Source organism: Podarcis gaigeae, assembly GCF_964106915.1.
Source record: "Podarcis gaigeae genome assembly, chromosome: 5".
Lineage (NCBI taxonomy): Eukaryota > Metazoa > Chordata > Lepidosauria > Squamata > Lacertidae > Podarcis > Podarcis gaigeae.
Window position 1 is genome coordinate 45,680,511 of NC_139681.1, and position 22,037 is coordinate 45,702,547.

At 41.4% G+C, this 22,037-nt stretch overlaps 1 long non-coding RNA gene across 1 annotated transcript in view; it reads left to right on the plus strand.

Annotated features, from left to right (window-relative positions):
- The first annotated feature begins 3,120 nt into the window (after positions 1 to 3,120).
- The window catches only part of LOC310845806, a 198,322-nt gene continuing 179,405 nt past the window's right edge, over positions 3,121 to 22,037 (plus strand). Inside the window, exons 1-2 of the long non-coding RNA XR_014564949.1 lie at positions 3,121 to 3,432; positions 3,561 to 3,614. This is a non-coding gene — a long non-coding RNA (uncharacterized lncRNA). The remainder of the gene's footprint in view (positions 3,433 to 3,560; positions 3,615 to 22,037) is intronic.

Genomic DNA, 22,037 nt, shown 5'->3' on the forward strand with positions numbered 1-22,037 from the left:
AAGGTATTTCACTGTGTGAAACCTGTACTGAAGCACACATCCAAACTTCTTTTTTTTAAAAAAAGAAAGTACTGAATAAGAACAGCAGGATGACAATCGACCTGAGGAGATTCAAGAAGCTGTCCTTTCCTGCCTCATCTGCTGTGTTGGTGATGGGATAGTATTAACTGTTTTTATTTGTGTAGTGCCATCACATAACATGGTGATTTAGAGAATAACATAAGTCAACAGCTCTAAAGAATTGGCAGTCTAAATCTTGACCAAGGAAGAGATGACATGGGAGGGGTCAGAAGCCAGGCTCTCGCATTACTCCTACAAAAGTCTTGGCAGTAAAGATAAAGCCTATTTCAGAAAGGCTCAGGGATGGGTTAAATTCGAGTAAACAGGATGGTTTGGGCAACTGTAGCTGGAAAACTCATATAATACTAAATACACCACAATGGGTTATTTTTCAAGTTACCTGTCTGAGTTCTTCCCATTAAAACTCTGTTCTGACATTTGTTCTTTCTTTTCTTAGAGAAGAATGCCCTGGAGGAAAAGATAAGCTGTGAAGGATTTTACAAACTCAAAGGATGCTATTCATTTGGAAAGAGCAATTGTTCAAAAACGGCAGCTGGCCTAAACTGACTGGCAGCAAGGCTACCCATTCTCCAAAGGACCCATAGCCTGCACCTTTCTTTCTGGCCCCACTTGTTATCATACTGTGCCTTGGCTGCAGTAAACGTGGTTTGAATACAAGCCATGACACACTTATTACGTTTTCTTCCCAACAGTGGAAAGAAGTGGCTGATGTCCTGGGGTGGTGCAAGGTTTGGTGCACTCCAGATTGAGGCTGAATTCAGTAGGGCTTATTCCCAGGAAAGTGTGCATACATTCTAGGGTTGCCATATTTCAAAACGTAAAAACCAGGACACTACGAAAGTTGTTGAACTTTTTTTTTAGGAACCAATGAAATGGTTGAAAATGAAAAAAACCCCTGCATTTTTTTAAATTGACTTGCCTAAGATGCAGGGCCTTTCGGACCCCCCCCCCCCCAGGATGTCAATCCCGCCTTTGAAATCCCAGTAATGTCTGGGAAAATCCAAATGTATGGCAGCCCTATTATCACCTAATTCAATAAATGGCTGTGCTGGCTAAGGTGGACAGATGTAAAAGAGGACAGAATTCCTGCATTTTAATAGTTGGGTAGAAGAGACAATCTCAAGTGGCACATTTATTTGGAATATTTATGCAAAGTCATTGCCAACTTCCAAAATGTTTCTGCTGTTACACAATCCCGCCACATAAAACCGCCTTCCTTTTCATTACAGATCCAACTATTCCCTTTCTCATATAGTTTGAACACCTTATGTGCTGTGCACTAGGATGGACATCAACGGAGAAGGGGGGAAATCACAGTTAGCTACAGGAAGCAAAGTTCTTAACCCGAGGTACTATTTCTGGGTTAGTGGAGTCTGTAACCTGAAGCATATGTAACCTGAAGCGTATGTAACCCGAGGTACCACTGTACAGTAAAGCCAGTACCTAGCACAAGAGAACCACATTTACAACTGTTAAGAGTTCTCAAATTATAATCGGGAGAGGGGAAGAGGTGTGGAAATTGGTTAAAGGCAGAATATGTAGAATAGGTGCAGAACTCTCACAAGGGAGTTGTATATGTCCAAACGCTAAGAAACCTGGGTTGTTTCCAAAATCACCAAATTCGATAATACAGTGTCCGGCTTACTGGTAGCCATGGCCTTAGTAAATGAAGTAAATTTGACCAGACAAGGTAAAAGTATTTTAAAAACCCAAAACCATTCTTAAGCTGTGTTCTTGCCCAATAGATGTAGATACGTGAATTTAAAAAAGAATATTCTCTAGTTTAACCAGAAGTCAAACTATTTTTCTTCTGTTTTCCTAAGCCATGCTCCAGGATAAAATGAACGCTGAAAACTGTGAAACAAGCAGAACTCGCTTCTTGCTCATCTTGTAGATTTAAGACATTATTTCACTGTCTCTTCATTAGATTGAGACTCTTGCCAACACACAGCAATATTCCTTCAAGTCTCTATCCTAGTGATCCGCTGAACGCCTTCTGAAAACATGTGCATACACAGCATCCCTCCAATGTTGCTTTTCACCTCTGATATATTTGGGACAATAGCTGGTTGCATACTGGAGATGAGACCGTAATTCACTTTAGGGATATGAGTCCTGCCATAAACGGCGGGAGTTTGGCCAGAGTGATTTATGAATGGTGGCAGAACACTGAAAGCAAATTCTATTATGTGTTTACTGTGGACTTTTCAGGGCTATATACTGTTATTTATACGGCATTCTCTCATCTCACAAACTGGATAACACCAGGGCTGTACTGCTGAATAAAATTTAGAGTTTAAGCTTTCAAACACTATTATTGATTGCCTTGCTATTGTATAGAACTTTGATTTAACCTATTCTGTGTGTTGTGCTCAAATGGCGACAGAAACAGCCGCAAAGGGCGGAATTTGCTTGCACAGAGCATTTTCTCTATAAAGTAAAAAATGAGAACTGCAGAGGCCACACAAGAGGTAAAATGGTAATGAAGTACACAAGAGCTCATCTAACACTTACTGAATACCGCAGCTTTCTTTTCATTACAGATTGGTTTCTTTCCATGAATTTAAAAAACAACAGCCATACCAATTCCTCTATTTCGGCCATTTCTCTGTTATCTTGTGAGTCGAAACCAAAAAGCAGCATTAGTTTTGCTGCTTGACAACTCTTAGTGCCGTGCATTCTGCTGCCCACCAGAGAGTGTGCAAAAAGAAGACAAAAAGCATGGGGCAGATTTGTTGCCTCCAAGTGCTGGTTGGAGGCCTGTACCTTCCCAGATGCATCTTTTCAGGGAAGTTAGCAAGAACGAAAACAACACAGTTCAAGAGGGGGAAAGCCCACAGCTCTTGAAAATCTACAGTGCTTCTGGGAGCCCAACACTTTCTCCTCAGAAGTATCAGAAGTTTGCCAGGAATCTGTAACTATTGAGGTGTGCAGGTGTAACAGGTTAGGAGAGGTGATGTCATTACTGGACAATAACAAAGAGTGGTGTGTGTGTTGTTGTCTGCTTGAGTTTTGAGCAAGTCCTTAAGGCACAGCTACGCATATAAACACAGGTTTAATACAAACGCCTTCCAGTTAAACTGAATTCAAGAGTGGAGAGAACTGGCAGGCTAAACATTAGCAAGTTTGCTTCTTATTGAACAACTGAGTAGAATACTGCCTACACACTTCCTCTTATAAATCAGCAAGTAAAAGGACTAGAGACTTCCATTTGAACAATAACAGAAAAAAAGAGAAAGCAACAATCGAGAGAAGAGGCCCAGAATCTTCTTGAGGTTAGGCCCATCCAGGTTTCACGTAGCCGTGTTTCAGATGCAAAATATTAGGCCCCAGGCAGCATATGATGCTGAGGTAAATTGTTTCCTCAGCTGTTCTAGACACAGAGCACTGTGGGATCTTAGGATTCTGAAGGGAAGGGTTTTAAGAAGAGCCTATGCTTTGCTACAGTGATGGGAAAATGTCACCATATGTTTTTCCAGATACAGAGGCTCAGATTTTCCTTTTCCACTGGAGAAAGGATAGATACAAAAAAGGTGAGTGTTCTACACCTACTATCCAGCATTGTGTTCACAAGAATTTAGATGGTTGGAAAAGTGCAGATTTTGAAGAGTAGCTGCATTTCAGTTTGTGTACTGGTTTGGGACATGCAAACTGGGCTAGGGCCACATTAAAATGTAAACCAAAACCATTTTATCCCCCATATTTATCTCATATTGATCCTATAGGTAGATAATTGCTGCTGCAGCATCTCCTAGTCCTTAATACCAGTTATGCTTCAGATTATTTTGAAAAGCAACCCCAAAACTGATACAATTGTCCTACTAATAGCTCATCTAACCTTTGGTTTACTAACAAGTCATTTGCGTTTATAGCTCACCTTTTAAATGTTTTTATATTTAAAAAAATTAAAAATTCTTTTCTTTGTTGTAACTGTGCAGGGAGTAGAAACAGGGCCGGATTTAGGTTTTTTGAGGCCCTAAGCTATTGAAGGTAATGTGGCCCTTTATATGTCCAGCTGTCATTGTCAACAACAAATTGTTGCTGTTTTTTGTTTTGAATATATATATATTTATGGACCTAATAGGTATTTAAAGTCAGTTGCACATAACAAATAGGAGCCTACACAACACAATACACTGTTGCTGTATGTAGGTTTTACTTTATTTGTTTTTTATCTTATATTTTGGAAATGTACATCCAGTTTTTTTCCTTTAAATTTTTTTGGGCCCCCAAGAGAGTGGGGCTCTAAGCTATAGTTGGTTTAGCTTATACATAAATCTGGCACTGAGTAGAAGGTTGGGTTTGGTGATGAGACTTGGGTTCAATGCTCAACTCAGTTTTGAAGATCACCTAGTGAGCCCAAAGGATTTCACAAGTTGGCATGAAATAAAGTCTGTATAAATTGTGCTACCCACCCTAAACTTGTAGAACAAGTTAACAGGAAACTCTACAAAGCAGGAATAACTACTAACAAAATTTCTTCATACAAAGTGAATTGGTAGCGCCCCCTGATAAATCCAACTATTTTTTGTTGGTACATTTGCATGTACAAACTTGGAACAGCTTAAGCTTCCCCAAGGATCCATGAGGATGTCAGCTTTGTGCTGAATACTCTCTCTTAGAGAGCTGTATGCAATTACTGTATGTCTTTTCCAGATTGTACCACACTTCCAAAGAAAAAGCACACAGACTGTGTAGAAGTGAGAAGATGGTAGTAGGGCCTGCCACGGACCAATGTATATTCAGACATTCAACTGAACCTATGTATTACTAGGCAGTGATCCCTACTCCCCTGACCCATATGTGCTAACTCTGGAAAGGGCATTTAATTTGGTGTTTTCCTTAGGCAAAAGCTTGTTTATGTAGGTGAATTCATGCCCTACTGTACCGTGTCTTTTCCCAATCTGTTTCACAAGCCTTAAGTTTAATTTCTTGTGCTTTTGTTGTTTTCGCCCTTTGCTTCTCTGTTATTTTAAGTAAAAAAAACAACACCAAACCCACAGTAGAAAAAGAACATGCACAGATGGTCAAAAATTGAATGATAAATGTGACTCTGGAAGCTAAGGACGAAGAAACCTGCCTGTTGAGCAGGCTGTCTCCTTAATATAAATCTTGGTTAAGCTACAAGTCTTAGGAAGAATTTAATTAAAATAAAAGCAGGGGACAAGGTGGGGGAAGAGAAATTGGTTAGCAAGATAAAATTATGGAGATGGAAAAGAGATAAGATGAAAAGAGGGCAAGAGGAGTGTAACACACTTTTGAAAACTATGCTTTCAACTCTAATCTCTGCAAAGCCTGATTAAAACAATAGGCATGCACCCAGGTGTTGCAGATGGATTATCAGCAGGTAAAAAGCTCTATTTCTGAAGTTTGTTTACTTATGAACTCCATTTGGAGAAACTGGATCTCCCTTCTCCCCATTTTCCCTACTTCTACCTAGAGGACTTGTAGCTGAAGGCCTAGGGTCAGTACATTTCAAGTTCTTACGGATTTGTACCCCACATGGCCTAAACATTAAAGATGTTTGCGTGCTGATTTGGGGGACTGGGGGTGGCATACCATAAGGGGTTCTTTCGCCCCTTTTCAGTTTAAACGAAGTGTTGTGTTTCCTGAGAGCAAGTGGCAAGGATATCCATTCTTCCTTCCTTGCTGTGTTTCCTGGGGGTTGGGAAATCCTTGTCACATCGTCTTGTAGTGAGTGACTAGACTCTCCATGCAGGACTGTATATCCCACAGGCATTCTTTTGGCCTAGTCCCCAGGAAATGTGGATGGAAGGAAAGGAAAGAACTTATGCAGAGAGCCTTGCTGCTTTCTTCAAGTCGGTGTGAGGAGGTTGTCTGAGAACACAGAAAATGTGGTAGAGAAATAGGTTTGGGTGAGAAATTTGATTCAGTTTGCATTATTTCACACTTTCCAAAACAATATGCAACAAAACAAACATTCTGCAAAAACTGCGCTGCTTCAGATTTTGCAACACAGTTATGTAATGAACACACAAATGGGTGTACAAAAATGCATTGTATAAGGGAGGATGATGGATTCTCACATCCCTGCAGAGAAGGAATGGTGTCACATGAAAAGCCTCATAGATCGCAGTGAGTGGACACAATACTAAGCAGGGGTTGCCAACCTTTTTGGACCTGAGGGTACATTTGCAAACCAGAGGAACAGTCATGGACAACTCCCCCCCCCCCCCATGCAGCAACTCCCTCCCCCGAAATCATCAATGTGCCATGATTAGGGTTGCAAAAAAGCTTTCTGTCTGCTGAAGATGTTTCAACAAGAAGTTTCTTACGAATTTCTTAGACATTTGCTATACCGCCCTCAAAGCACCCAGCTTTACAAGATGTGGCGTAGTAAAACCTTTTGGGAAGCTGTAAGTGGTGGTGGAGGGGGCAGATTTCATGTTGGCACTATCTTATATCAAGGTTTCGTCTCATGAGTACAAACCTCACACTTATTCAGTTAGTTGATTGTTCATGCAGCCCGTTCTCATTTTATGCTGAATGTATGGGGGCAGTGCCAGTGGTTGCAATCTCAGTCCCTGTCACTGCATTGACTGAATGTGTGACTGGAATGTGAGGAAAAGGCCACTTTTAGCACACAGTTAATGGTCCAGAAAAAAATGTTAATTAAATATAGGATACTTTTCTTGGCTTTACTTCTGCTTCATGCTAGAAGGTCCTGGTGGAGGTGGAGACTTCAAAGTCCCAGGCCAGAACCCAAAATCTTGGATTTTTAAAAAAATTGGCAGGTATGCAATCCTTCAATGGTGTTTTTCTTTGAAGCTCCAAGAAATAGCCTTGAAGTGAAGGTCACCATTGGTTTGAATAAACAGTGCATCTTGACATTTCCATCCCGTCTTGTACTTTCCCACAATCCAGTTTGTTGTTTTTTTAAATTCTTCCTTAGTTGTCTTGACTGCTTGTATTCACATCAGTTATCTTAGGAAAAACAAAGCTGCAGGAAGAAAACATAACCTTGAAACTTTCTAAATATTGACAAGTGTTTTGCTTTTTGTATTTCTTTTGTATCCTGGCAAAATGCAATAGAATGCATCCTTTTGTGTTTTAGCAAAGCCCCCCCCCCCCCGTTCCTTTTCTAGAGCCTGTTATGTATTGATGGAAAAAACCCTGTTACCACACATGGCATTGAAATCTATTTATTTTACAGATACAATACAATGCTTGGATGGTTGTTGTGACCATTGACCCTTTCATATAGGAAAATAAAAAGCCCCTCTACCCACTCAGCTGTTCCTGGCAATGCCACATCTGTTCAAAAATTCAGACTTATTTTTGGCAGGATACTAAAAGCAGCCTACTACCTAGGTCAGAAAATTCCCAAACTGTGTGCTGCAGGAGCACAGCAGTGTGCCGCAAGAGAGCTGCTAATGTGCTGTGAAAAATAAATTAAACAAAGACTCTGCTATATATCTGAATTTGTCAAGAGTCCCCTTCATATGATATTTGCAAAGTCATCAATGACAATGACCCACAGTTTGCTTCAGAAGAATTTAAACTTTATGTACCAAAATGGCATTCACATGTACCTCTCTGCACCATCCCACTCACCCACCAATGGATTAGCAGAAAGTTTGGTACAAACCCTGTAATTGATGACAGGTGAATATGCACCCTAACGATGAAACCTGGCATGCTTCCTACTTGGCTGCAGTAGGGAACCTTCTCAGTGGCATGCAGTGTTAATGTTTGGACTTGTGAAAATCCAGTTTGAGCATTCCTGTTGAGTTGGAGTGGTGCGTCTCATTATATATAAGTGGACCAGACAGAGATGGGGTGGAATTGCAGGAGACTAAACAAATAACGTCTCACTGTTGTTCATAAACAGAGAGGTTCCCCAATATATCCTTGCTAGGTATCTCCTGGTATGAACTGGTGCTGCCACATTGATCTTCCATGGAATTTAGAGGAGATGCTACCATGGGCTGCTGAAACAACACATCCCCAACAACTTGTGATATTATCTCATCACTACAGGGTGGCAATGAATGACCTGCTTAGGCCAAAATACAATTTTGTCGAGCACCCTTTTCTTTACACCTTCTCCAACAGGCTAGACCAGGCATAGGCAAACTCGGCCCTTCAGATGTTTTGGGACTACAACTCCCATCATCCCTCACTAACAGGTCCAGTGGTCAGGGATGATGGGATTGTAGTCCCAAAACATCTGGAGGGCCGAGTTTGCCTATGCCTGGGCTAGACAAAGCAAGTTGTTTTAATTCAAGGCAACTGCACTGGGTTGTATTGCAGTTTGTGGAGTGATTTAAGTGCAGCCCCTTTAACCCAGACTGAGATCATTTTGATCAGTATGGAGCTTTAAAGCACATTTGGTTGATTTTCTGAAACTGCAATCCCAAGCTTGTCCTTCTACTTAGCTTTAAGGTTCAAAGCATGCACTCTCAGCCTTCTCATTTAGGGCATCTGATACAGTGGAACCTTGGTTGTCGAACGTAATCCGTTCTGGAAGACTGTTCGAAATCCGAAACGTTCGACAACTGAGGTGCAATTGACGGTCAGCCATTCAATGTCCGAGGCGTGTTTGAAAATGGAAGCATTAACTTCTAGGTTTTCGGTGTTCAGGTTCTGAATCGTTTGGCTTCTGAGACGCTCGAAAATTGAGGTTTTACTGTATTACTGAGACTTCTCCATGAACTTCTTTTGGCATGTGAATACAAAGCTTTTGGGTGCTAAGTTCTTCTCCCTTGCTTGCCAAATGGTAGCCTGAGCCTTTTGCTACCAGGGCTTTTTTTCCAGCTGGAACTCACCAAAACTCAATTCTGGCACCTCTGGTGGGTGGAACCAGGTGGGCACCATTATAAGAGAACAAAGGAGGTGTTCATGGTGAGTTTCTGCTCCTCTTTTCCTCGAAAAATAGCATTGTTTCAGCCATATAATTTGTGTGCTCTGGAGTAACCATTTTTAGGACAAGCATTTGCCCCATCTTAGCTGCATTGTCTTCTTTAGACTACAACTCCCATCAGCCCCAGCTACCAAGGCCAATAGGGATGATGGGAATTCTTGTAAAAAATTGTCCGGATTGCCCTGGTAGCTGTTTAGGAACTGACAGGACAATCCTCCTGCCAATGAATCTCCACAGTGTCTGTTGATTCCCCCTCCCCAAATATTGTGGCAACCTCTCAAAAACAGGCACAGTCCTGCTACTGGGTTTCTGTAGGGAAACTGTCATTTCAGCTTGGTTTCTACTACAGTGACTCTAGTGCTAAATACATCAAACTGAAGCCATAAAGATCTCTCATTTATAACCAGAGACCCCAAGGCTAAATTTAATAACAGAGTAAGCACATACGATTGAGACTTGCTGTATGGCACCCGAGTACCTTTGAAAAGCTTGTTTTCATAATGGCTGTGAAAAATGAAGGTCTTTGTTATGCATAACCAAAGCTGCCTTACCTCATTTTTCACCTTCCCTTTGCATTATTATTACAAGACTATGTCCTTGCTTTTTTTTTTATTAAAAAAAGAGAATGTAACATTTTCCTTCTCCAGAATCTAACAAGGTGCAACCCACAGTGATTACGCATATTATCCTAACCTCCTTATAATATATCGTTTGGTGTTATTAACAGCGTGTTTCCACTCATATAATTATACAGGGCCCAACCAAACTATGCATAGGAAGCTGGATCTAGAAATAATAAGTTTCCCATGCATTGTATTAAAGGGATACTTAATGTTTTGGTTGTCTAGAGGGGAAAATAGTTATCCTATCTGTGCCTCTCATTTAGACTACTTAGTCCTTTCACTTTATTTTGAAGGATTTATTGAACATGGCTTTATTTTGCCCATGTGGTATAGTTGACTTCAGCTCTTGAGGATATATGGGAACTATCAAGTACTTCATTGCATCACCTATGTACTGAATATGGGATCCAAATGCGTGTGGCAGGGACAGGTTTTTACCCATCCTAACATGCCACTAGCTCAGTGGTGGAGGCCAAATGGGTAGTCTTAACGCACTTGAAGACTGACAACAGTGTCACTTCTTGTTTGCAGTTGATAAGAGATGCAACAAGGATTATACAGCTCTGGAGGAAGTTGCCATTGTTTCTTTGAAGGCATCTGGAGGGAAGTCCTGAGGTGGTACAGTTGGTCCTTTGTGAGGTTCCTGTTTCTTTTTTGCAATAGCCTGAAGGGTTCGATGACAGGCAAATTTCATTAGTAAGAGTGAACTGCTATTTCTCAACCTCTCTCCGTATCTTTTCCCAGCCCTTAGTTTTTTCAATCTCTTGCTGATGGAGAGGAATTTTCAAGCCTGGCCTACAGCTCTTATCCCATCCATGAATAGAACAGCACTTATCACACATAAGCTGCTTCTCTCTTCTTTGTGTTACATTATGCCATGATATGCATTGGCTTGGATATTCATGAGCATCAGTATGTGTTACTGGGCACCCAAAACATGCCACCCAAAATGATCCTCAATGTATTTTGTGGTGTTGTATTATTGGTGACAGGCAGTACGCACAAATCCATGCAGGTATGCTCATATAGAAAGAAATGAAGACTCAAATGTAGTAAGTGTTCATCCAAATCTATCCTAAACTAGGCAACTGTTTAATGATTTCACAATACAACTTTTCATATTGGTAAATACAGACTGGCTGGTCCCTGTTTTTTTTGAGATGTGTTCTAGGAAAATGTGGATTGCTCCTGTATGCTGAGTGCTAACACTGGGCCTGGTGAGGAAGCACCTTGGGGAAGATTTTGAGAGGCAAAAAATGGCTGGCCGGCTGGCTGGTAGGCAGGCAGAGAGAAGGTTAAGGATCCTCTCCTCTTGTCATTCCTCTGTGTCCAGCCTCAATACATTGAGGTTGGTCTTTATTTTATTTTTGTTTATTAAAAGGTTGTGGGGAATGTTACATGCATCTGTTTATGATGTCTAGTTTGGCCTTGAATGGATTATGTCTGACTCACTGAATACTCCTCAAAGACTGCCAGACCAATACAGTGATTTAAGACTACCAGACCAATAAAGTAATGCTTAAGACATCTCCTCCCACCAAGTCAAAATCTGTTGGTTTGATTTGGCTAAAGGAAAAATAGATATGGTAAAAAAGGAGAATTCCCTGGATGCCTAGTTCCAGGTTCAGGGCAAGTACTCTTTGGTGAGAGAACCCCAGCAGATATTTAAAAACACAAAACATGCAGCGAAGTAAAGCTTGGAAATACAGACTGTTATACCTTTAAAATATCCAATTCTTAGCTGCTTTTAAAGTTCCCACTTCCCTTAGCATAGAAAAAGACCATACGTTTGGTAAGTTAAAAATGGTTTATTTAGAAACTCTTCAATGGTCAGAGTCATGTGCTTTCCCATTCAGCAGCAATAAAAGACAGGCAGTATAGCTTAGGTTCCAAAATGGTAAATATTTATAAATTATTTGTATAGAAACACAAAGATGGAGCATCCAGGTTAGACCTCCTTACTGGTAGGGTTCACATGATGGAATGGGTAGAACAAAGGCTGGATAACCCTTCCTCCCAAGGTGAGGTGGCCTGACCTAGCTAAGCCTGGTAGGACAGCTTACTTTATGGTCTTAACCCCTTCATGCATTAATTAGCCTTAAGCATGTTGGTTATATGAGGCTGGATGTAACCCAAAAATTTGATTTCCAAATCCCCTAGTGTAATTGTTCAATTTTAGATTGAAATGGGAACAACTTAAGAGTTGGTTGTATGCCTGTTACTCAAAGCAATGGCTACTTCAATATCTGCTTTGAAGAATGTGGTCGTTTTCACCCTTAATTGATTTGATATTGAAAGTTGTGGTTGTTGAGAACAGTATATGAAGAGTTCTGACCAGAACACTGAAGTCTGGACACAAAATTTCAACTGCATTCTTACATGACAATTTCTTCATCATTTTCCTGCCGTGGTAAATTTATCTATCACATTCCCATCCTACCCGTCCTTCAAATGAACTCATGGTAGTTATTTTATCTCTCAACAACCCTATGAAGTATCTCAGGCTGAAAGATGCTCACAGCCCATGAGTGAGATTCATGCAATCTAAACCCAGTTCTTCCTGGTCTGAGTCCAACTCTCTAGTCAGTTAATCACACCAGCTCTCTAATGATGAGCACTTCTTCTGACCATGGAAAATGTGTAAGGGCAATGTGGTTCCATTAAATTCTGATCCATTTCATGGTTCTCATTATATCACTGTTGGTTTAATTGTGCATTAGAGATGGTAAAGAAAAATAATGCTAAAAGCGGATGGTAAATCAAATGCAATTATAAGAAGAAACAAAATACAGTGGTACCTCGGGTTACAGACATTTCAGGTTACAGATGCTTCAGGTTGTAGGCTCTGCTAATCCAGAAATAGTACCTTGGGTTAAGAACTTTGCTTCAGGATGAGAACAGAAATTGTGCAGTGGTGGCGCAGTGGCAGCAGCAGGAAGTCCCATTAGCTAAAGTGGTGCTTCAGGTTAAGAACAGTTTCAGGTTAAGAACGGACCTCCAGAACGAATTAAGTTCTTAACCCGAGGTACCACTGTAGTGTTTATATTCTTTTAAGTGCCTGCCAACTCTTAGAATAAGACTTAAGGGAGGAAAATGCTGATTGATCATTAGTGATAATATGGCTATCTTTCACCCATGAATCATGAATGCATCAATGAAAATTACTCCTGCAATATAGATTTAGCCAAGGTCAAATCACGGAAGGTCACTCTGCACATCATTACGGTAAACCCATTCAAAGACTCAAGTGTTTGACTAGAAGTCTAAGGAATCCAGATTATATTTAATGCTTTATTGGTGGGTCAAGAGGCTATTGACCACAGCTGAATTAACGAAGCACTCTTCCGACTGAGAGCTTTGCTTACTGAAATCAATCTATACTTCATTGGTTTCCCTAAACCATTGTGAGTAAATAGGAAAACTAAATAGTAAACTAAAACTAATTTTCTTAAGACTTCTTGCAACCATGCTGTTTTCTGAAAAACTAGTGAAACTGGTTAATCTAGCTAGCATTTGACATTGACGTTACTGTGACTTCTTTCAATATGGTGAGATATCAATGTAGAGGAGGAGGGCAATAAGAGGAATCTCCTTAAAAACCTGTGGGGTACCCAAAGATAGTTGGGAAAGCAAAGCAGCTGGTTGCTCTATTTCAAATGCTCGTGTACCTTCTGTTCAAGGCAATTCGTTGCTATAAAGGCAGAAGCTTTTTGGGCATGTGGAAATACTCAAAGTTTGCATTTTGCACTGACTATTAATCCAGGAATTGCAGCAAGGGCAGGATATGCCAAGTTCTAAGTTTCCTGGGGGGCATCAAATCACAAATAAGATCCAGTGCTATTAAAAATGTTTCTGCAGTGGCCTTGTCTAAGTACAGGAAACACACAACATAGGACCAGAGACAGAAAAAGATGAGACCACAATCACCAGGAATTGCATTTCTTCAGTGACCAGCTTTTAAGAAATTTGCAGCTAATAACCCTAGTACTATAATCACAAGGAGCTGGGAGCAACAGAGACTGCAACCCTAAGAACACAAAACTCACTTCCAGATGACCTGCTCATTATTCATTCTTTCTGACATGTTTGCACAAAATTTGCAGGAAGGTCTACTGTTCACTAAGCATGCATTCATGTTTATTTGTGGCAGGGTCATAGGTCATCACATCAAACAGATGTTATCCCACACTTACCAGTGCCCAATTCACTTTAACTGCACAACTTGAATTTACTGGTATGGTATTGAATCCTACCCACAAAATAGTGACAGTTTGGCAGCAGCTGTCAGGAGTGCGTGCAGGAGCCAGGCCCTGTGACCAATAGGACATTGCAGGACTGGGGCCTTCCTAAGTTTGTTCTGAAGAGGCAAGGCATGGCCTCACAGGTGAGGCCAATTGGTAACTCACTGCACCTGGTGGCAAGAGCCAGGAAGGGATATAAGGTCAGCATTTCCCTTCAGCTCTTTGCCACAGCAACACGTTCCCTGTCTTGCTGTGTTTGGCTCATTGCTTCTTGATCCTCGGACCCCTGGCTTCATGACTCCTTACTTCTTGATCCGCGGACCCCTGGCTTCATGACTCCTTACTTCTTGATCCTCGGACCCCTGACTTTGTGACTCCTTGCTTCCTGACCCTCAGACCCTTGGCTTCCTGACTCCTGGCTTCTGGACTCCTGTTCCTGCTCCCACCCCGCCATCTTGCCCCTGGTCCTGACGTCCCCACCCGGGACTTTGATCGCCTGTGAACCAGACCGTGACAGCAGCCTTAGTAGGGGTAAAGACCCTGTTAAGGAGCTCAGCAGGGCTTCCTTCTAAGCATGCTTAAGATTGTGTTTTACTTAGTCCTTCAAGTATGCTGGGTGTAAACAAGCTCCTTAGCCTTCGTCAGTAAGTTGCTTGAGTGTAGGCAAATTCTGAGACACATTGGTAATTGTTCAGGGTTTAGAAGGAAGGCGTCTGCTTCTGAGGTGTTTACTATACTCGGGGTTTACTATCAAATACCATTCTGGTGTGCAAATTTACTATGGTAAATAGGCCACTGAGGATAGATACAGGCATAGCAGCCGAATGGTCCTCCTGCTTACAGGCAATAAACCTGATACCACTGAATCTGTTTCCATCCATTCTGCTCAAAATGATCATTGAATATTTGACATTCAGCATAAGTATTTGATATCCAGGAAAATTTGGTATTTGATTTCAATGTTTGATATTGGAAACTTTATATTTGACAGTATTGGCTAATATGCAGTTATATTTTGTATTTGACAACTTTGGTTAGAACTTAGAAAATATTCAATATCTGACAGCTTATGCCATTTGACACCTGATATTTGATGTCTGATAGAATTTGGCAGGCAATTATATTTGACTTCCAGTATTTGATTTTGTTTGACAATGTGCATGTTCTGTTCTACAAATATTTGATTCTCTCCTGCCATCTATTGGGGTTGGGGCAGCTGGGAGTCAGGATGAGCCCTTACTTGCCAATATTGTCATACAATGTTTGTTATTAATGCCAGAAGAACTAACACAACTATATAGAACAGAGCTGCTAAGTTTAGATCATAAATACATGTATTTGAAACTTTCTTAGAATGAAATAAGTTGGGTTTACTTTCCAAGTCTATGTATTTAGGACTGAAGTGCCAAACACAAGGGAAAAAATTCATGTCAACAAAGCTGCCATAAACTTGGCTTTGCAGAAACTGGAAATGCATACACTGAAATAAATGGAGGTTTTGCCACAATATAAAGTGATGTTGATGAGGTTAGAATCTGGCCAGGAGGTTTGAATCCCACTAAATTGATTTGTATGGTTATTTCCTCTGACTTTAGTGGCGAGAATGCCAAGCAGGATTTAGTTCAAAGGATGATAAAAGAGCAATAATCCGTTTGGTTCATGCCATGCCATAACTTGGTTTTTTTGTTTGTTTATTGGAAATCTACTCCGGGCTGTGCTAGGATCCTGCCTTTCAAAGGATTTTCCTTAATACTTTGTTTGGTTACCACTTCATGGCACTTCACTGATTGTCAGTTTTCATTGCTACTGTTTTCTCTGAAACAAATCTTTTTGTCCTTGATGTCTCATTAGAAAACAGAGAAAAGTCTTTAGAAAGATGTTGCTAATATTTTTTATGACATTTATCCTGTTTGGCTGTAGCCCGTAGTGTATAAAACAGGGCTCCCTGACAGCTCAACCTGCAGAGAGCAACAGGTTGCTCAGGACCAAACTGCACATTACAGTGGCTATATAGCACATAGCTCTCTTTTGCTTTCTTAATTACAGATGCAGGGATCCCTGGTAGTTACTGGGACTGCTGAACTACTGGGAAAAATTCTGGAGAGGATCATACCACATTTTAGGCAAGGCATTCTTGAAATGTATTGACATGCCAATTAAAGTACTAAGCAGACTTACGGTAATTTTCTGTGGTAAGCTACACTTCAAGGGTTCACCATCCATTGCAGTACAAGGGAACTGGCAGGGGAAGAACAGTGTATGCCTGATCCGAAGAATCATGGTGGACTGGCCACCTTCAGAGTTTTGAGATCCACCAGTGGGGCTGAATGAGTTCTGCTACTGGTAGGAAATTGAGAATATTACAGGTGTTGGCTGTTGGTGGCTTGCAGGCTTCTCAGAGGCATTTGGTTGGCCATTGTGAGAATAGGATGCTGGACTAGATGGGCCTTTGTCCTGAACCTGAAGGGCTCTTATTGTGTTATGATAAAGGAATCAAGTGGATTCCCCCACCCATCCTCAGCCACTCACCCAAGTGGCTGTTTCCAGCAGCCTAATGTCCTTTTGATGAAGGCTTTAGGTGTTTTCATTGTTAACTGAATGTTGGCATTCAGCTGGAAACAGTAAGGGGGTAGAGTTGCTACCTATCCAAAAGGCATTTAAGTTCTGACTAGATGTGCAGGCAGCACTGGGGATGGCGGAGAAGTGAGGAGAGCCAACAGCAGACAGAGAAGGAGATGGCCAGAAAGAGGGAGAGTTTAAACGACAAGATATAGCTGGGAATCATGAGGAAGAGAAGAACAGATGAGACAGGATGCTTGAAACAAAACAGCAATTAAAACAGGAGACTCAAGTCAAGAGATCAAGGAAATGTCTCTGTAAACAGCTGGTGGAATGCCAGGACCTCTCATATTTCAGGAGGAAGTGCATTCCACAACACCAGAGTCACCAATGAAAATGTCTGCCTCTGTATCACCACAAGCCAACTCATTGGTCTTAATGGCCTCACTGGGCAATATATGGCTGTGTGCAGCAAGCAACACAGAGAAATAGTACCTTCAGGGCTATGCAATGAGGTCCAGAAAAGGAATAAACCAGGACTGGACACTACCTTTCTGAATAAATGAACTTTGCATAACAAAGTGATGAAAAGAGGAGCAAGCGCTTTTCATTTTCTGGAAGACATTGCATGCTCTGGGACTGTTATTAGTCATGGTTATGGTACCTACAGGGAGAATGGCACTGGAAAGCAAACTTACCACAAGAAATGTCCCCTCCCCAGCACATAAAATGGCTCCATGCTAGCATAACATCAATGTCCATTCTTCATGTTCATGAACAGAATGATAATATTCCCAAGCAGTGTGACTCATTATTTAGCTCTGATTGGTTATTATATGGCCATCGTAATTCCCTTTTCTCAGGGAGCTACTTGTAGACGTTTTGCACCATCTTTGATCCTAGGCATTTGGAATTGCTGGCGACATTTCCTCATTAAACAGTCCCGGAACAGGGCAGTCTCAAGCGTACACAAAAAAACACAAAAACCTAAGCCGTGTTGAGAAGAGCTTGATAGGAACCCTTTCGCTGATAAAGCAATGAAACAGAACTCTTCTATCCATAATAATGGCAGGACTATTCCCAATTTTTTTCCAGCTCTGAGGGTTCTGTCTGCGCTTGGGATCAATGGGACGTGAAATCAGGTAATGACTAATTTCAGTGAATTAATACAGATGGCAAAAGAAACATTTTAACGGAGTGCCATGTCTTGCATTTAAAATGAAGGACCCTTTGCCCCTTTTCTTATTTATTACAAGGCATATATGCCATGCAGCAGATCAATAAACCATTAGGTCTGAGCAAACTGAGTCCCTTATGGTCTCGGATAGGATATAGAGACAGACTGATTCAGCTAAATGGAAACCAAATAGTGCTAACAGTAGATTTCTTCTCACCTAGCAGTTAGAAGTGGACACTCTGCTCAGCAGGCCCCAACCAATGAAAGGGCAGAGATAAGATTGATCTAGATACAAATACTTGATAGCAGCAGTTATGATTTAAGCACATTCATTTTCAATGGAGTAACGCCATGCAGAATGCTATAACCACATACACTGAAGATGGACCTTGGTCTGTTTTGCAGCTCTGCTAGAGGCTGCAAGTACTTTGGAAAAGTGATTTCAGCCTCATACATAATTCATCTGCAATAACTCTGCAGTAAGATATAATTTCGAGAGGCAGGAAGCAACAACAATCAATGCTTGTTCAGCACCCCCATCATCACCATCTTAAAGAGGAAGGGTCTATAACCACAGTTTTCTTCAACCCTTGGGGCCTGCTATGAGAAACCCAGCAGGATGTGACCAAATAATTTCCTGACATTCAGGCCAAGTGCGAACATCTTGTTCCAAGAATCTTCACCTTTACTCAATTCACTGCTTGGGATCGGAAGCTGCTCTGTTTGTTCAAGCAGCTACAAAAGTAAAGGTTCTCAAGAACTCAGTTGTGATCCACAGTAAGATTTGTCTGTTGTTGTTGCTGTTGGGTTTTCCCCACTCTCCCCTTTGGTCCAGAGTTGAAGCTAATTTTTATCTGTGTGGATGGAAATAATGGAAGATGTGGTTTTTCATGTTGAGTTTAATCATTAAGACGGATGCCTTAACAAAGAGATATACCAGGAAGGATGTATTTCTTTTGGCACTGGACCCAAGGATCATACAAAAACAATTGCACAAGAGACCAGAAGAAATAAAGGGCTGCTTGATATCTCTTTTTTTAAAAAAATAGATCTTTTTATTGCTTTTCCAGCATCGTGCCAATAATAGCCTCATTATAACAATACCAATTTTATACAATTAATGCCAATTATTAAAATGTCAAGTTATACAATTTAAACTGGCTCCCTCGCATGCTACAGTTGATAAGTTCATTCTTCTACATTTTTTATGCATTCCAAAGTTTTAATCATTTCCATTCCATTCCATTCAGATATAATAATCCTTTATATAACAGCTACAATCTTGTGATTTCAATTCGTGTTGGTATAACAGATAATTTATAAAGTTTCAAGTGAGGAACTTTAGCTGTAATCCTTATTCTTTCCTACGTGTGACAATTTCCCCCATGAAGTTCCCCTGTCCATATATAGCAGGCATTCCCAACCTTCAGCCCTCCAGATGTTTTGGACTGCAATTCCCATCATCCCTGACCCCTGGTCCTGTTAACTAGGGATCATGGGAGTTGTAGGCCAAAGCATCTGAAGGACTGCAGGTTGGGGATGCCTGATACATAGTTTTTTATCCTTTATTCCTGCAACTGTTGATGGTTCCCGTCATGTATCGGAAGAAGCTATTACCTCACAGTTTCTAAAAGTTACTGCATTGTTTTGTTCCATGATTTGGCTTCCAGGAAAAAAACACGTCTTTGCCATTTTTCCAGCCTAGGAAGAACGATCTGAATCCAGACTGCAGATAGTTAATCCAAAAACTTCTATTCTCACAGCTGGTAGACCCCTTTCCTCCCTGCCGCTCAGTTATGGTCATTTATCCTTATCTCACATTCCTTTGTGGATAATCGAGGTTAGGGAGGATTTTGCTCTATATTTTAAAAGCATAGCATTTCTTCCCCCTTTCCCTCTCAGTTCCTTTCTCTCTCAAAGTTCCAGTTTTGTTAAATTCCATATTATATTCCAATTCCCTCTATCCTCACTTGTGCAGATGTTTTTAAATAAAACTTGCATTCCGGAGTGGGACGGGGGTTGCCATATCAAAATGTAGAGAAAAACCTTAAGTAAGCAAACCATGGGCTCCCCTCCCCACATTGTCTCTTTCACCGAATGAAATCTGCTCTCAATCCAAACATTTCATCCTTGTAGCTGGGTTGTTTTTGCAGTTTCTTATCTCATTGTCTCTGGCACGTGCCTGTAGTTTACTCCAATCAAAGTCCAATTAACAGGATGACCTGCGCTTCCAGGAACGGGATTGGGGTGGGGGTGGGGGTGGGGGTGGGGGTCATGGCAGCCAGAGTGCTCTGTGCACTCAGTGCCTTTGCCTGTCCTCACAGATGAGACACTGGTTCGTCTTCCAACCTTATCATTATCTGATTATCCCCCTCTGCCTCTCTCCCGCGGTATTGGGAGAAACTCCATTCCTGGTGCACCGGAAGCAGGAAATCCTGGCTACTTGATATCTCTTAGGTCAATATGGTAAGAGCCACTTTTCTTTCTGAGGATGCACTGTTACTTACATCCAGCTGGAAGATTTATAAATTAAGCATTACCACCCCTTTGGTATTCTAGGCCCAAGTCTGCTCTGATCATGTTTCCACTTGCTTCATTGAGCAGCAGCACTCTGGAGCTTTTCTGAGCTGCAGCCAAACTCCTTGCAGGTCTGCACCACCCTGGTGAAACCAAGCAGTGCATCTTCTGTCCCTGGAGCATTTCAGTGTATATGAACAGAATTAGGAAAAAACACCCACCCTACTGCCTCTGTAAAGTCAGAACATTGTGAAGTCAAAAGATTCCCTACACTTCCAACCCTTCTTTTCAGTAATTCCCAAACTGTGCTCTTGGGTAGAGCTGTGTGCCACAAGAAATACATAGTGATGTGTTCCCCACCGAGTGCTGAGAAGTTTCAGGAGCAATATTTCCCTGGGCTTGGTTTCCTTTGGAAGCAGAAAAGACTGGATAATTATGATGTTGGGTTTTAGACTTTTTTGTAGTATTTGGGTTTATTTACAAATATAAAAGTTGACCATAGGTGGAGTCACACAGCTTAAGCACTCCTGCAAATAGAAAATCCCATGTTGAGTTTATTCATTAAGACAGATGCCTGAACAAATCTATATATCAGGAAGGATGCATACCAAATAAAGATCATACCAAATCAATGCACAAGAGACCTGCCACGTCATCCCACTCTGCCTCCTGGTTAGCAGCGGTGATGAAATTGTTAATAGGTCAAGTAAGTACTGCCACCCCACCCTCCACTACCGCCTACAAGTAGAAAATCCATAACCTCATCAGCTGCCAGGAGAGAGGCATCTGGTTCCCACAGTGGCCAACCAGATGCTTTTCTCCAGGGGTCTGATGAAGGTATGGATTTGCTACTTGTAGGTAGAAGCATTAATTTTCCAAACATGTAGTGCTTGACCTACCAACAATTTAATCGCCACTGCATAGCAGGAGGAAGAGGGGGAAGATGTGGCATATCTCTTGTGCTTGAATTTTCCAAACTTGCATGTTGATCTTAGAAAGCATGTATATGGAGATAAGATGGATTCTGCCAGATGTGGGTGGTATATCTTCTTCCCCCTTCCCACACCCATCTGAAACGTGACCCTGAAGCATTCATAAGGTGCACAGTTACCATATTTTTCGCTCTATAACACGCACCCGACCATAACACGCACATAGTTTTTAGAGGAGGAAAATCCATAGGCATGCCACCCGTAGGCATTCCCTCCATAACACACACAGACATTTCCCCTTACTTTTTAGGAGGAAAAAAGTGAGTGTTATGGTGCAAAAAATACGGTAACTCTGTTTTGGAATTTGGTGGGTCCCAAACCTGACAATGTTTCTCTTTTAAAAACAAGTACTAGCCTCCAGGGGCAGCTGGAAAGCAGGAGATCTGGGAGTGATGACCAGACATAGGAACATGACGCCATGCCCGTCCCAGAGACTTTAAGGAAGTGCATGATGCTTACACACTGCTCATCTCCAGCTACCTGGAAGTGATAGGGCCAGGCGTGCAACATCAGGCACCATGGCTAAGCTGGCTAAAGCACCTGTCTAGTAAACAGGAGATCCTGGGTTCGACTCCCAGTGGTGCCTCAGGTATTTAGTATTTTGCCCCTTGTCTGTATGAGTGTGGCTTGGCAGAGCTCACAGAGCATATTTTGCTGCTCACTGAAGGAAGAAGAGAAAAACTCTGACGTGCCATGATGGACATTTGACGTTACTCTTTCTTTTTGAAGGAAAATCAGAAGTTTCACCCATCCCAGCATAAATAAATAAAAAAATAAAAAATGCAATGTAAAGGCTTGGTTTGGGATTTGAACCTGGGACCTTTCACATCTTAAGCAAGAGTCATACATCTAGACTAACAAGGTATTCAGGAAGTACCTCTGCATTTCAACCCAACTCAACAATTCTATGATTTTATGTTCAATGAAATATGTTACCAAGCTTTCTTGGCAAAAGGGAGCAGA